The sequence below is a fragment of the Ambystoma mexicanum genome, chromosome 4p, assembly GCF_040938575.1.
Source record: "Ambystoma mexicanum isolate Mex_15411 chromosome 4p, UKY_AmexF1_1, whole genome shotgun sequence".
NCBI classification, from domain to species: domain Eukaryota; kingdom Metazoa; phylum Chordata; class Amphibia; order Caudata; family Ambystomatidae; genus Ambystoma; species Ambystoma mexicanum.
In genome coordinates this window covers 845,050,652-845,061,475 of record NC_090927.1, presented here as the reverse complement: position 1 = coordinate 845,061,475, position 10,824 = coordinate 845,050,652, and the positions used below count along the sequence as shown (strand labels likewise).

General features: G+C 47.2%; 23 non-coding genes and 13 pseudogenes across 23 annotated transcripts; all 36 read left to right on the top strand.

Moving 5' to 3' along the window:
* Positions 1-73: 73 nt before the first annotated feature.
* LOC138461135 (5S ribosomal RNA) lies at positions 74-192 on the top strand. The gene has a single exon (XR_011263771.1). It is a non-coding gene; the product is annotated as a 5S ribosomal RNA (ribosomal RNA).
* A 106-nt stretch (positions 193-298) lies between these two features.
* On the top strand, positions 299-417 carry LOC138464256 (5S ribosomal RNA). Its single transcript, XR_011266838.1, has one exon. It is a non-coding gene; the product is annotated as a 5S ribosomal RNA (ribosomal RNA).
* A 98-nt stretch (positions 418-515) lies between these two features.
* Positions 516-624, top strand: LOC138457305 (5S ribosomal RNA; annotated as a pseudogene).
* A 463-nt stretch (positions 625-1,087) lies between these two features.
* On the top strand, positions 1,088-1,206 carry LOC138461612 (5S ribosomal RNA). Its single transcript, XR_011264224.1, has one exon. It is a non-coding gene; the product is annotated as a 5S ribosomal RNA (ribosomal RNA).
* A 106-nt stretch (positions 1,207-1,312) lies between these two features.
* On the top strand, positions 1,313-1,431 carry LOC138462292 (5S ribosomal RNA). Its single transcript, XR_011264892.1, has one exon. It is a non-coding gene; the product is annotated as a 5S ribosomal RNA (ribosomal RNA).
* Positions 1,432-1,537: 106 nt separating this feature from the next.
* On the top strand, positions 1,538-1,657 carry LOC138455585 (5S ribosomal RNA; annotated as a pseudogene).
* A 106-nt stretch (positions 1,658-1,763) lies between these two features.
* Positions 1,764-1,872, top strand: LOC138459232 (5S ribosomal RNA; annotated as a pseudogene).
* A 106-nt stretch (positions 1,873-1,978) lies between these two features.
* Positions 1,979-2,087, top strand: LOC138457304 (5S ribosomal RNA; annotated as a pseudogene).
* A 463-nt stretch (positions 2,088-2,550) lies between these two features.
* LOC138463736 (5S ribosomal RNA) lies at positions 2,551-2,669 on the top strand. Its single transcript, XR_011266322.1, has one exon. It is a non-coding gene; the product is annotated as a 5S ribosomal RNA (ribosomal RNA).
* A 106-nt stretch (positions 2,670-2,775) lies between these two features.
* LOC138455150 (5S ribosomal RNA) lies at positions 2,776-2,894 on the top strand. Its single transcript, XR_011261792.1, has one exon. It is a non-coding gene; the product is annotated as a 5S ribosomal RNA (ribosomal RNA).
* Positions 2,895-3,000: 106 nt separating this feature from the next.
* On the top strand, positions 3,001-3,109 carry LOC138457303 (5S ribosomal RNA; annotated as a pseudogene).
* A 463-nt stretch (positions 3,110-3,572) lies between these two features.
* On the top strand, positions 3,573-3,691 carry LOC138463071 (5S ribosomal RNA). Its single transcript, XR_011265657.1, has one exon. It is a non-coding gene; the product is annotated as a 5S ribosomal RNA (ribosomal RNA).
* Positions 3,692-3,797: 106 nt separating this feature from the next.
* On the top strand, positions 3,798-3,906 carry LOC138458837 (5S ribosomal RNA; annotated as a pseudogene).
* A 106-nt stretch (positions 3,907-4,012) lies between these two features.
* On the top strand, positions 4,013-4,131 carry LOC138454483 (5S ribosomal RNA). The gene has a single exon (XR_011261158.1). It is a non-coding gene; the product is annotated as a 5S ribosomal RNA (ribosomal RNA).
* A 106-nt stretch (positions 4,132-4,237) lies between these two features.
* Positions 4,238-4,356, top strand: LOC138456836 (5S ribosomal RNA). Its single transcript, XR_011262140.1, has one exon. It is a non-coding gene; the product is annotated as a 5S ribosomal RNA (ribosomal RNA).
* Positions 4,357-4,462: 106 nt separating this feature from the next.
* On the top strand, positions 4,463-4,581 carry LOC138460623 (5S ribosomal RNA). The gene has a single exon (XR_011263298.1). It is a non-coding gene; the product is annotated as a 5S ribosomal RNA (ribosomal RNA).
* A 98-nt stretch (positions 4,582-4,679) lies between these two features.
* Positions 4,680-4,788, top strand: LOC138457301 (5S ribosomal RNA; annotated as a pseudogene).
* Positions 4,789-5,251: 463 nt separating this feature from the next.
* On the top strand, positions 5,252-5,370 carry LOC138454310 (5S ribosomal RNA). The gene has a single exon (XR_011260994.1). It is a non-coding gene; the product is annotated as a 5S ribosomal RNA (ribosomal RNA).
* Positions 5,371-5,476: 106 nt separating this feature from the next.
* Positions 5,477-5,595, top strand: LOC138455860 (5S ribosomal RNA; annotated as a pseudogene).
* A 107-nt stretch (positions 5,596-5,702) lies between these two features.
* Positions 5,703-5,811, top strand: LOC138457300 (5S ribosomal RNA; annotated as a pseudogene).
* A 463-nt stretch (positions 5,812-6,274) lies between these two features.
* LOC138455001 (5S ribosomal RNA) lies at positions 6,275-6,393 on the top strand. The gene has a single exon (XR_011261650.1). It is a non-coding gene; the product is annotated as a 5S ribosomal RNA (ribosomal RNA).
* Positions 6,394-6,499: 106 nt separating this feature from the next.
* Positions 6,500-6,618, top strand: LOC138455149 (5S ribosomal RNA). Its single transcript, XR_011261790.1, has one exon. It is a non-coding gene; the product is annotated as a 5S ribosomal RNA (ribosomal RNA).
* Positions 6,619-6,724: 106 nt separating this feature from the next.
* On the top strand, positions 6,725-6,833 carry LOC138457298 (5S ribosomal RNA; annotated as a pseudogene).
* A 463-nt stretch (positions 6,834-7,296) lies between these two features.
* On the top strand, positions 7,297-7,415 carry LOC138458793 (5S ribosomal RNA). The gene has a single exon (XR_011262479.1). It is a non-coding gene; the product is annotated as a 5S ribosomal RNA (ribosomal RNA).
* A 106-nt stretch (positions 7,416-7,521) lies between these two features.
* LOC138458836 (5S ribosomal RNA) lies at positions 7,522-7,630 on the top strand (annotated as a pseudogene).
* Positions 7,631-7,736: 106 nt separating this feature from the next.
* On the top strand, positions 7,737-7,855 carry LOC138454482 (5S ribosomal RNA). Its single transcript, XR_011261157.1, has one exon. It is a non-coding gene; the product is annotated as a 5S ribosomal RNA (ribosomal RNA).
* A 106-nt stretch (positions 7,856-7,961) lies between these two features.
* On the top strand, positions 7,962-8,080 carry LOC138456824 (5S ribosomal RNA). The gene has a single exon (XR_011262139.1). It is a non-coding gene; the product is annotated as a 5S ribosomal RNA (ribosomal RNA).
* A 106-nt stretch (positions 8,081-8,186) lies between these two features.
* Positions 8,187-8,305, top strand: LOC138462486 (5S ribosomal RNA). The gene has a single exon (XR_011265081.1). It is a non-coding gene; the product is annotated as a 5S ribosomal RNA (ribosomal RNA).
* Positions 8,306-8,411: 106 nt separating this feature from the next.
* Positions 8,412-8,530, top strand: LOC138460620 (5S ribosomal RNA). Its single transcript, XR_011263297.1, has one exon. It is a non-coding gene; the product is annotated as a 5S ribosomal RNA (ribosomal RNA).
* Positions 8,531-8,628: 98 nt separating this feature from the next.
* LOC138457297 (5S ribosomal RNA) lies at positions 8,629-8,737 on the top strand (annotated as a pseudogene).
* A 463-nt stretch (positions 8,738-9,200) lies between these two features.
* LOC138461611 (5S ribosomal RNA) lies at positions 9,201-9,319 on the top strand. The gene has a single exon (XR_011264223.1). It is a non-coding gene; the product is annotated as a 5S ribosomal RNA (ribosomal RNA).
* A 106-nt stretch (positions 9,320-9,425) lies between these two features.
* Positions 9,426-9,544, top strand: LOC138462291 (5S ribosomal RNA). The gene has a single exon (XR_011264891.1). It is a non-coding gene; the product is annotated as a 5S ribosomal RNA (ribosomal RNA).
* A 106-nt stretch (positions 9,545-9,650) lies between these two features.
* On the top strand, positions 9,651-9,769 carry LOC138454997 (5S ribosomal RNA). Its single transcript, XR_011261647.1, has one exon. It is a non-coding gene; the product is annotated as a 5S ribosomal RNA (ribosomal RNA).
* Positions 9,770-9,875: 106 nt separating this feature from the next.
* LOC138460619 (5S ribosomal RNA) lies at positions 9,876-9,994 on the top strand. The gene has a single exon (XR_011263296.1). It is a non-coding gene; the product is annotated as a 5S ribosomal RNA (ribosomal RNA).
* Positions 9,995-10,100: 106 nt separating this feature from the next.
* LOC138457296 (5S ribosomal RNA) lies at positions 10,101-10,209 on the top strand (annotated as a pseudogene).
* A 463-nt stretch (positions 10,210-10,672) lies between these two features.
* Positions 10,673-10,791, top strand: LOC138463735 (5S ribosomal RNA). The gene has a single exon (XR_011266320.1). It is a non-coding gene; the product is annotated as a 5S ribosomal RNA (ribosomal RNA).
* Positions 10,792-10,824: the final 33 nt, after the last annotated feature.

The window sequence follows — 10,824 nt, the reverse complement described above, 5'->3', positions numbered from 1 at the left end:
TCTCAATTGCCTTTCAAAACTGCAAGGTCTAGCCGACTAGATGCTTAAAAGTACAAAACTCACAAGGCCCAGAGCCTACGGCCACACCACACTGAATGCGCCCGATCTCGTCTGATCTCGGAAGCTAAGCAGTGTCGGGCCTTGTTAGTACCTGGATGGGAGACCGCCTGGGAATACCAGGTGCTGTAGGCTTTTTTGTGCTCCAAGTTCAGGAAGTGAGCCATTTCTCAATTGCCTTTCAAAACTGCAAGGTCTAGCTGACTAGATGCTTAAAAGTACAAAACTCACTAGGCCCAGAGCCTACGGCCACACCACACTGATTGCGCCCGATCTCGTCTGATCTCAGAAGCTAAGCAGTGTCGGGCCTAGTTAGTACCTGGATGGGAGACCACCTGGGAATACCAGGTGCTGTAGGCTTTTTTGTACTCCAAGTTCAGGAAGTGAGCCATTTCACAATTGCCTGTCAAAACTGCAAGGTCTAGCCGACTAGATGCTTAAAAGTACAAAACTCCAGAGCCTACGGCCACACCACACTGAATGCGCCCGATCTCGGAAGCTAAGCAGGGTCGGGCCTAGTTAGTACCTGGATGGGAGACTGCCTGGGAATACCAGGTGCTGTAGGCTTTTTTGTGCTCCATGATTAGTAATTGCGCAACTTCTCAATTATTTTTCAAATTTGGTATGTTTCCAAAATAATTGTATCCCGTTTTATAGCGGAAATGTTGGACAACATCATGAGGGCTGGAGCTACCTTTTTACATAGAATTAGCATACAGGTAGTGTGTTCATGGGTAATAAATCGACTTTCACATGTAATGCAGTACAGAGAATATTGAGTCCTTCAAGAGGCATGAAAGAAAACCATTATTGTGTTGATTGTTCTCTCCACCTCCCTGCAACAGACACAGGATGGATGAATTAAAGTTATCCTACCAGACATAGGAGTCCTGAATGGGCCCACCAGTCTTATATATCTCGCCTGATCGAGCCTGATCGAGCGATGAGCGTGGTATCATGTTGCAAGTGGCTGCATGGCTTAGCTTACTAAATGCAAATGCATAAGAGTAATATTCTTAGCGTTCCTAGAGCCTACGGCCACACCACACTGAATGCACCCGATCTCGTCTGATCTCGGAAGTTAAGCAGTGTCAGGCCTAGTTAGTACCTGGATGGGAGACCGCCTGGGAATACCAGGTGCTGTAGGCTTTTTTGTGCTCCAAGTTCAGGAAGTGAGCCCTTTCTCAATTGCCTTTTAAAACTGCAAGGTCTAGCCGACTAGATGCTTAAAAGTACAAAACTCACAAGGCCCAGAGCCTACGGCCACACCACACTGAATGCGCCCGATCTCGTCTGATCTCGGAAGCTAAGCAGTGTCGGGCCTCGTTAGTACCTGGATGGGAGACCGCCTGGGAATACCAGGTGCTGTAGGCTTTTTTGTGCTCCAAGTTCAGGAAGTGAGCCATTTCTCAATTGCCTTTCAAAACTGCAAGGTCTAGCTGACTAGATGCTTAAAAGTACAAAACTCACAAGGCCCAGAGCCTACGGCCACACCACACTGAATGCGCCCCCATCTCGTCTGATCTCGGAAGCTAAGCAGTGTCGGGCCTCGTTAGTACCTGGATGGGAGACCGCCTGGGAATACCAGGTGCTGTAGGCTTTTTTGTGCTCCAAGTTCAGGAAGTGAGCCATTTCTCAATTGCCTTTCAAAACTGCAAGGTCTAGCTGACTAGATGCTTAAAAGTACAAAACTCACTAGGCCCAGAGCCTACGGCCACACCGCACCGATCTCGTCTGATCTCGGAAGCTAAGCAGTGTCGGGCCTAGTTAGTACCTGGATGGGAGACCACCTGGGAATACCAGGTGCTGTAGGCTTTTTTGTACTCCAAGTTCAGGAAGTGAGCCATTTCACAATTGCCTTTCAAAACTGCAAGGTCTAGCCGACTAGATGCTTAAAAGTACAAAACTCACTAGGCCCAGAGCCTACGGCCACACCACACTGAATGCGCCCGATCTCGGAAGCTAAGCAGGGTCGGGCCTAGTTAGTACCTGGATGGGAGACTGCCTGGGAATACCAGGTGCTGTAGGCTTTTTTGTGCTCCATGATTAGTAATTGCGCAACTTCTCAATTATTTTTCAAATTTGGTATGTTTCCAAAATAATTGTATCCCGTTTTATAGCGGAAATGTTGGACAACATCATGAGGGCTGGAGCTACCTTTTTACATAGAATTAGCATACAGGTAGTGTGTTCATGGGTAATAAATCGACTTTCACATGTAATGCAGTACAGAGAATATTGAGTCCTTCAAGAGGCATGAAAGAAAACCATTATTGTGTTGATTGTTCTCTCCACCTCCCTGCAACAGACACAGGATGGATGAATTAAAGTTATCCTACCAGACATAGGAGTCCTGAATGGGCCCACCAGTCTTATATATCTCGCCTGATCGAGCCTGATCGAGCGATGAGCGTGGTATCATGTTGCAAGTGGCTGCATGGCTTAGCTTACTAAATGCAAATGCATAAGAGTAATATTCTTAGCATTCCTAGAGCCTACGGCCACACCACACTGAATGCACCCGATCTCGTCTGATCTTGGAAGTTAAGCAGTGTCAGGCCTAGTTAGTACCTGGATGGGAGACCGCCTGGGAATACCAGGTGCTGTAGGCTTTTTTGTGCTCCAAGTTCAGGAAGTGAGCCCTTTCTCAATTGCCTTTTAAAACTGCAAGGTCTAGCCGACTAGATGCTTAAAAGTACAAAACTCACAAGGCCCAGAGCCTACGGCCACACCACACTGAATGCGCCCGATCTCGTCTGATCTTGGAAGCTAAGCAGTGTCTGGCCTCGTTAGTACCTGGATGGGAGACCGCCTGGGAATACCAGGTGCTGTAGGCTTTTTTGTGCTCCAAGTTCAGGAAGTGAGCCATTTCACAATTGCCTTTCAAAACTGCAAGGTCTAGCCGACTAGATGCTTAAAAGTACAAAACTCACTAGGCCCAGAGCCTACGGCCACACCACACTGAATGCGCCCGATCTCGGAAGCTAAGCAGGGTCGGGCCTAGTTAGTACCTGGATGGGAGACTGCCTGGGAATACCAGGTGCTGTAGGCTTTTTTGTGCTCCATGATTAGTAATTGCGCAACTTCTCAATTATTTTTCAAATTTGGTATGTTTCCAAAATAATTGTATCCCGTTTTATAGCGGAAATGTTGGACAACATCATGAGGGCTGGAGCTACCTTTTTACATAGAATTAGCATACAGGTAGTGTGTTCATGGGTAATAAATCGACTTTCACATGTAATGCAGTACAGAGAATATTGAGTCCTTCAAGAGGCATGAAAGAAAACCATTATTGTGTTGATTGTTCTCTCCACCTCCCTGCAACAGACACAGGATGGATGAATTAAAGTTATCCTACCAGACATAGGAGTCCTGAATGGGCCCACCAGTCTTATATATCTCGCCTGATCGAGCCTGATCGAGCGATGAGCGTGGTATCATGTTGCAAGTGGCTGCATGGCTTAGCTTACTAAATGCAAATGCATAAGAGTAATATTCTTAGCATTTCTAGAGCCTACAGCCACACCACACTGAATGCACCCGATCTCGTCTGATCTCGGAAGTTAAGCAGTGTTAGGCCTAGTTAGTACCTGGATGGGAGACTGCCTGGGAATACCAGGTGCTGTAGGCTTTTTTGTGTTCCAAGTTCAGGAAGTGAGCCATTTCACAATTGCCTTTCAAAACTGCAAGGTCTAGCCGACTAGATGCTTAAAAGTACAAAACTCACAAGGCCCAGAGCCTACGGCCACACCACACTGAATGCGTCTGATCTCGGAAGCTAAGCTGTGTCGGGCCTCGTTAGTACCTGGATGGGAGACCGCCTGGGAATACCAGGTGCTGTAGGCTTTTTTGTGCTCCAAGTTCAGGAAGTGAGCCATTTCTCAATTGCCATTCAAAACTGCAAGGTCTAGCTGACTAGATGCTTAAAAGTACAAAACTCACTAGGCCCAGAGACTACGGACACACCACACTGATTGCGCCCGATCTCGTCTGATCTCGGAAGCTAAGCAGTGTCGGGCCTAGTTAGTACCTGGATGGGAGACCACCTGGGAATACCAGGTGCTGTAGGCTTTTTTGTGCTCCAAGTTCAGGAAGTGAGCCATTTCACAATTGCCTTTCAAAACTGCAAGGTCTAGCCGACTAGATGCTTAAAAGTACAAAACTCACTAGGCCCAGAGCCTACGGCCACACCACACTGAATGCGCCTGATCTCGTCTGATCTCAGAAGCTAAGCAGTGTCGGGCCTAGTTAGTACCTGGATGGGAGACCGCCTGGGAATACCAGGTGCTGTAGGCTTTTTTGTACTCCAAGTTCAGGAAGTGAGCCATTTCTCAATTTCCTTTCAAAACTGCAAGGTCTAGCTGACTAGATGCTTAAAAGTACAAAACTCACTAGGCCCAGAGCCTACGGCCACACCACACTGATTGCGCCCGATCTCGTCTGATCTCGGAAGCTAAGCAGTGTCGGGCCTAGTTAGTACCTGGATGGGAGACCACCTGGGAATACCAGGTGCTGTAGGCTTTTTTGTACTCCAAGTTCAGGAAGTGAGCCATTTCACAATTGCCTGTCAAAACTGCAAGGTCTAGCCGACTAGATGCTTAAAAGTACAAAACTCCAGAGCCTACGGCCACACCACACTGAATGCGCCCGATCTCGGAAGCTAAGCAGGGTCGGGCCTAGTTAGTACCTGGATGGGAGACTGCCTGGGAATACCAGGTGCTGTAGGCTTTTTTGTGCTCCATGATTAGTAATTGCGCAACTTCTCAATTATTTTTCAAATTTGGTATGTTTCCAAAATAATTGTATCCCGTTTTATAGCGGAAATGTTGGACAACATCATGAGGGCTGGAGCTACCTTTTTACATAGAATTAGCATACAGGTAGTGTGTTCATGGGTAATAAATCGACTTTCACATGTAATGCAGTACAGAGAATATTGAGTCCTTCAAGAGGCATGAAAGAAAACCATTATTGTGTTGATTGTTCTCTCCACCTCCCTGCAACAGACACAGGATGGATGAATTAAAGTTATCCTACCAGACATAGGAGTCCTGAATGGGCCCACCAGTCTTATATATCTCGCCTGATCGAGCCTGATCGAGCGATGAGCGTGGTATCATGTTGCAAGTGGCTGCATGGCTTAGCTTACTAAATGCAAATGCATAAGAGTAATATTCTTAGCATTCCTAGAGCCTACGGCCACACCACACTGAATGCACCCGATCTCGTCTGATCTTGGAAGTTAAGCAGTGTCAGGCCTAGTTAGTACCTGGATGGGAGATCGCCTGGGAATACCAGGTGCTGTAGGCTTTTTTGTGCTCCAAGTTCAGGAAGTGAGCCCTTTCTCAATTGCCTTTTAAAACTGCAAGGTCTAGCCGACTAGATGCTTAAAAGTACAAAACTCACAAGGCCCAGAGCCTACGGCCACACCACACTGAATGCGCCCGATCTCGTCTGATCTTGGAAGCTAAGCAGTGTCTGGCCCCCTTAGTACCTGGATGGGAGACCGCCTGGGAATACCAGGTGCTGTAGGCTTTTTTTGTGCTCCAAGTTCAGGAAGTGAGCCATTTCACAATTGCCTTTCAAAACTGCAAGGTCTAGCCGACTAGATGCTTAAAAGTACAAAACTCACTAGGCCCAGAGCCTACGGCCACACCACACTGAATGCGCCCGATCTCGGAAGCTAAGCAGGGTCGGGCCTAGTTAGTACCTGGATGGGAGACTGCCTGGGAATACCAGGTGCTGTAGGCTTTTTTGTGCTCCATGATTAGTAATTGCGCAACTTCTCAATTATTTTTCAAATTTGGTATGTTTCCAAAATAATTGTATCCCGTTTTATAGCGGAAATGTTGGACAACATCATGAGGGCTGGAGCTACCTTTTTACATAGAATTAGCATACAGGTAGTGTGTTCATGGGTAATAAATCGACTTTCACATGTAATGCAGTACAGAGAATATTGAGTCCTTCAAGAGGCATGAAAGAAAACCATTATTGTGTTGATTGTTCTCTCCACCTCCCTGCAACAGACACAGGATGGATGAATTAAAGTTATCCTACCAGACATAGGAGTCCTGAATGGGCCCACCAGTCTTATATATCTCGCCTGATCGAGCCTGATCGAGCGATGAGCGTGGTATCATGTTGCAAGTGGCTGCATGGCTTAGCTTACTAAATGCAAATGCATAAGAGTAATATTCTTAGCATTCCTAGAGCCTACGGCCACACCACACTGAATGCACCTGATCTCGTCTGATCTTGGAAGTTAAGCAGTGTCAGGCCTAGTTAGTACCTGGATGGGAGACTGCCTGGGAATACCAGGTGCTGTAGGCTTTTTTGTGCTCCAAGTTCAGGAAGTGAGCCCTTTCTCAATTGCCTTTTAAAACTGCAAGGTCTAGCCGACTAGATGCTTAAAAGTACAAAACTCACAAGGCCCAGAGCCTACGGCCACACCACACTGAATGCGCCCGATCTCGTCTGATCTTGGAAGCTAAGCAGTGTCTGGCCTCGTTAGTACCTGGATGGGAGACCGCCTGGGAATACCAGGTGCTGTAGGCTTTTTTGTGCTCCAAGTTCAGGAAGTGAGCCATTTCACAATTGCCTTTCAAAACTGCAAGGTCTAGCCGACTAGATGCTTAAAAGTACAAAACTCACTAGGCCCAGAGCCTACGGCCACACCACACTGAATGCGCCCGATCTCGGAAGCTAAGCAGGGTCGGGCCTAGTTAGTACCTGGATGGGAGACTGCCTGGGAATACCAGGTGCTGTAGGCTTTTTTGTGCTCCATGATTAGTAATTGCGCAACTTCTCAATTATTTTTCAAATTTGGTATGTTTCCAAAATAATTGTATCCCGTTTTATAGCGGAAATGTTGGACAACATCATGAGGGCTAGAGCTACCTTTTTACATAGAATTAGCATACAGGTAGTGTGTTCATGGGTAATAAATCGACTTTCACATGTAATGCAGTACAGAGAATATTGAGTCCTTCAAGAGGCATGAAAGAAAACCATTATTGTGTTGATTGTTCTCTCCACCTCCCTGCAACAGACACAGGATGGATGAATTAAAGTTATCCTACCAGACATAGGAGTCCTGAATGGGCCCACCAGTCTTATATATCTCGCCTGATCGAGCCTGATCGAGCGATGAGCGTGGTATCATGTTGCAAGTGGCTGCATGGCTTAGCTTACTAAATGCAAATGCATAAGAGTAATATTCTTAGCATTTCTAGAGCCTACGGCCACACCACACTGAATGCACCCGATCTCGTCTGATCTCGGAAGTTAAGCAGTGTTAGGCCTAGTTAGTACCTGGATGGGAGACCGCCTGGGAATACCAGGTGCTGTAGGCTTTTTTGTGTTCCAAGTTCAGGAAGTGAGCCATTTCACAATTGCCTTTCAAAACTGCAAGGTCTAGCCGACTAGATGCTTAAAAGTACAAAACTCACAAGGCCCAGAGCCTACGGCCACACCACACTGAATGCGTCTGATCTCGGAAGCTAAGCTGTGTCGGGCCTCGTTAGTACCTGGATGGGAGACCGCCTGGGAATACCAGGTGCTGTAGGCTTTTTTGTGCTCCAAGTTCAGGAAGTGAGCCATTTCTCAATTGCCATTCAAAACTGCAAGGTCTAGCTGACTAGATGCTTAAAAGTACAAAACTCACTAGGCCCAGAGACTACGGACACACCACACTGATTGCGCCCGATCTCGTCTGATCTCGGAAGCTAAGCAGTGTCGGGCCTAGTTAGTACCTGGATGGGAGACCACCTGGGAATACCAGGTGCTGTAGGCTTTTTTGTGCTCCAAGTTCAGGAAGTGAGCCATTTCACAATTGCCTTTCAAAACTGCAAGGTCTAGCCGACTAGATGCTTAAAAGTACAAAACTCACTAGGCCCAGAGCCTACGGCCACACCACACTGAATGCGCCTGATCTCGTCTGATCTCAGAAGCTAAGCAGTGTCGGGCCTAGTTAGTACCTGGATGGGAGACCGCCTGGGAATACCAGGTGCTGTAGGCTTTTTTGTACTCCAAGTTCAGGAAGTGAGCCATTTCTCAATTTCCTTTCAAAACTGCAAGGTCTAGCTGACTAGATGCTTAAAAGTACAAAACTCACTAGGCCCAGAGCCTACGGCCACACCACACTGATTGCGCCCGATCTCGTCTGATCTCGGAAGCTAAGCAGTGTCGGGCCTTGTTAGTACCTGGATGGGAGACCGCCTGGGAATACCAGGTGCTGTAGGCTTTTTTGTGCTCCAAGTTCAGGAAGTGAGCCATTTCTCAATTGCCTTTCAAAACTGCAAGGTCTAGCTGACTAGATGCTTAAAAGTACAAAACTCACTAGGCCCAGAGCCTACGGCCACACCACACTGATTGCGCCCGATCTCGTCTGATCTCGGAAGCTAAGCAGTGTCGGGCCTAGTTAGTACCTGGATGGGAGACCACCTGGGAATACCAGGTGCTGTAGGCTTTTTTGTACTCCAAGTTCAGGAAGTGAGCCATTTCACAATTGCCTGTCAAAACTGCAAGGTCTAGCCGACTAGATGCTTAAAAGTACAAAACTCCAGAGCCTACGGCCACACCACACTGAATGCGCCCGATCTCGGAAGCTAAGCAGGGTCGGGCCTAGTTAGTACCTGGATGGGAGACTGCCTGGGAATACCAGGTGCTGTAGGCTTTTTTGTGCTCCATGATTAGTAATTGCGCAACTTCTCAATTATTTTTCAAATTTGGTATGTTTCCAAAATAATTGTATCCCGTTTTATAGCGGAAATGTTGGACAACATCATGAGGGCTGGAGCTACCTTTTTACATAGAATTAGCATACAGGTAGTGTGTTCATGGGTAATAAATCGACTTTCACATGTAATGCAGTACAGAGAATATTGAGTCCTTCAAGAGGCATGAAAGAAAACCATTATTGTGTTGATTGTTCTCTCCACCTCCCTGCAACAGACACAGGATGGATGAATTAAAGTTATCCTACCAGACATAGGAGTCCTGAATGGGCCCACCAGTCTTATATATCTCGCCTGATCGAGCCTGATCGAGCGATGAGCGTGGTATCATGTTGCAAGTGGCTGCATGGCTTAGCTTACTAAATGCAAATGCATAAGAGTAATATTCTTAGCGTTCCTAGAGCCTACGGCCACACCACACTGAATGCACCCGATCTCGTCTGATCTCGGAAGTTAAGCAGTGTCAGGCCTAGTTAGTACCTGGATGGGAGACCGCCTGGGAATACCAGGTGCTGTAGGCTTTTTTGTGCTCCAAGTTCAGGAAGTGAGCCCTTTCTCAATTGCCTTTTAAAACTGCAAGGTCTAGCCGACTAGATGCTTAAAAGTACAAAACTCACAAGGCCCAGAGCCTACGGCCACACCACACTGAATGCGCCCGATCTCGTCTGATCTCGGAAGCTAAGCAGTGTCGGGCCTCGTTAGTACCTGGATGGGAGACCGCCTGGGAATACCAGGTGCTGTAGGCTTTTTTGTGCTCCAAGTTCAGGAAGTGAGCCATTTCTCAATTGCCTTTCAAAACTGCAAGGTCTAGCTGACTAGATGCTTAAAAGTACAAAACTCACAAGGCCCAGAGCCTACGGCCACACCACACTGAATGCGCCCCATCTCGTCTGATCTCGGAAGCTAAGCAGTGTCGGGCCTCGTTAGTACCTTGATGGGAGACCGCCTGGGAATACCAGGTGCTGTAGGCTTTTTTGTGCTCCAAGTTCAGGAAGTGAGCCATTTCTCAATTGCCTTTCAAAACTGCAAGGTCTAGCTGACTAGATGCTTAAAAGTACAAAACTCACTAGGCCCAGAGCCTACGGCCACACCACACTGATTGCGCCCGATCTCGTCTGATCTCGGAAGCTAAGCAGTGTCGGGCCTAGTTAGTACCTGGATGGGAGACCACCTGGGAATACCAGGTGCTGTAGGCTTTTTTGTACTCCAAGTTCAGGAAGTGAGCCATTTCACAATTGCCTTTCAAAACTGCAAGGTCTAGCCGACTAGATGCTTAAAAGTACAAAACTCACTAGGCCCAGAGCCTACGGCCACACCACACTGAATGCGCCCGATCTCGGAAGCTAAGCAGGGTCGGGCCTAGTTAGTACCTGGATGGGAGACTGCCTGGGAATACCAGGTGCTGTAGGCTTTTTTGTGCTCCATGATTAGTAATTGCGCAACTTCTCAATTATTTTTCAAATTTGGTATGTTTCCAAAATAATTGTATCCCGTTTTATAGCGGAAATGTTGGACAACATCATGAGGGCTGGAGCTACCTTTTTACATAGAATTAGCATACAGGTAGTGTGTTCATGGGTAATAAATCGACTTTCACATGTAATGCAGTACAGAGAATATTGAGTCCTTCAAGAGGCATGAAAGAAAACCATTATTGTGTTGATTGTTCTCTCCACCTCCCTGCAACAGACACAGGATGGATGAATTAAAGTTATCCTACCAGACATAGGAGTCCTGAATGGGCCCACCAGTCTTATATATCTCGCCTGATCGAGCCTGATCGAGCGATGAGCGTGGTATCATGTTGCAAGTGGCTGCATGGCTTAGCTTACTAAATGCAAATGCATAAGAGTAATATTCTTAGCATTCCTAGAGCCTACGGCCACACCACACTGAATGCACCCGATCTCGTCTGATCTTGGAAGTTAAGCAGTGTCAGGCCTAGTTAGTACCTGGATGGGAGACCGCCTGGGAATACCAGGTGCTGTAGGCTTTTTTGTGCTCCAAGTTCAGGAAGTGAGCCCTT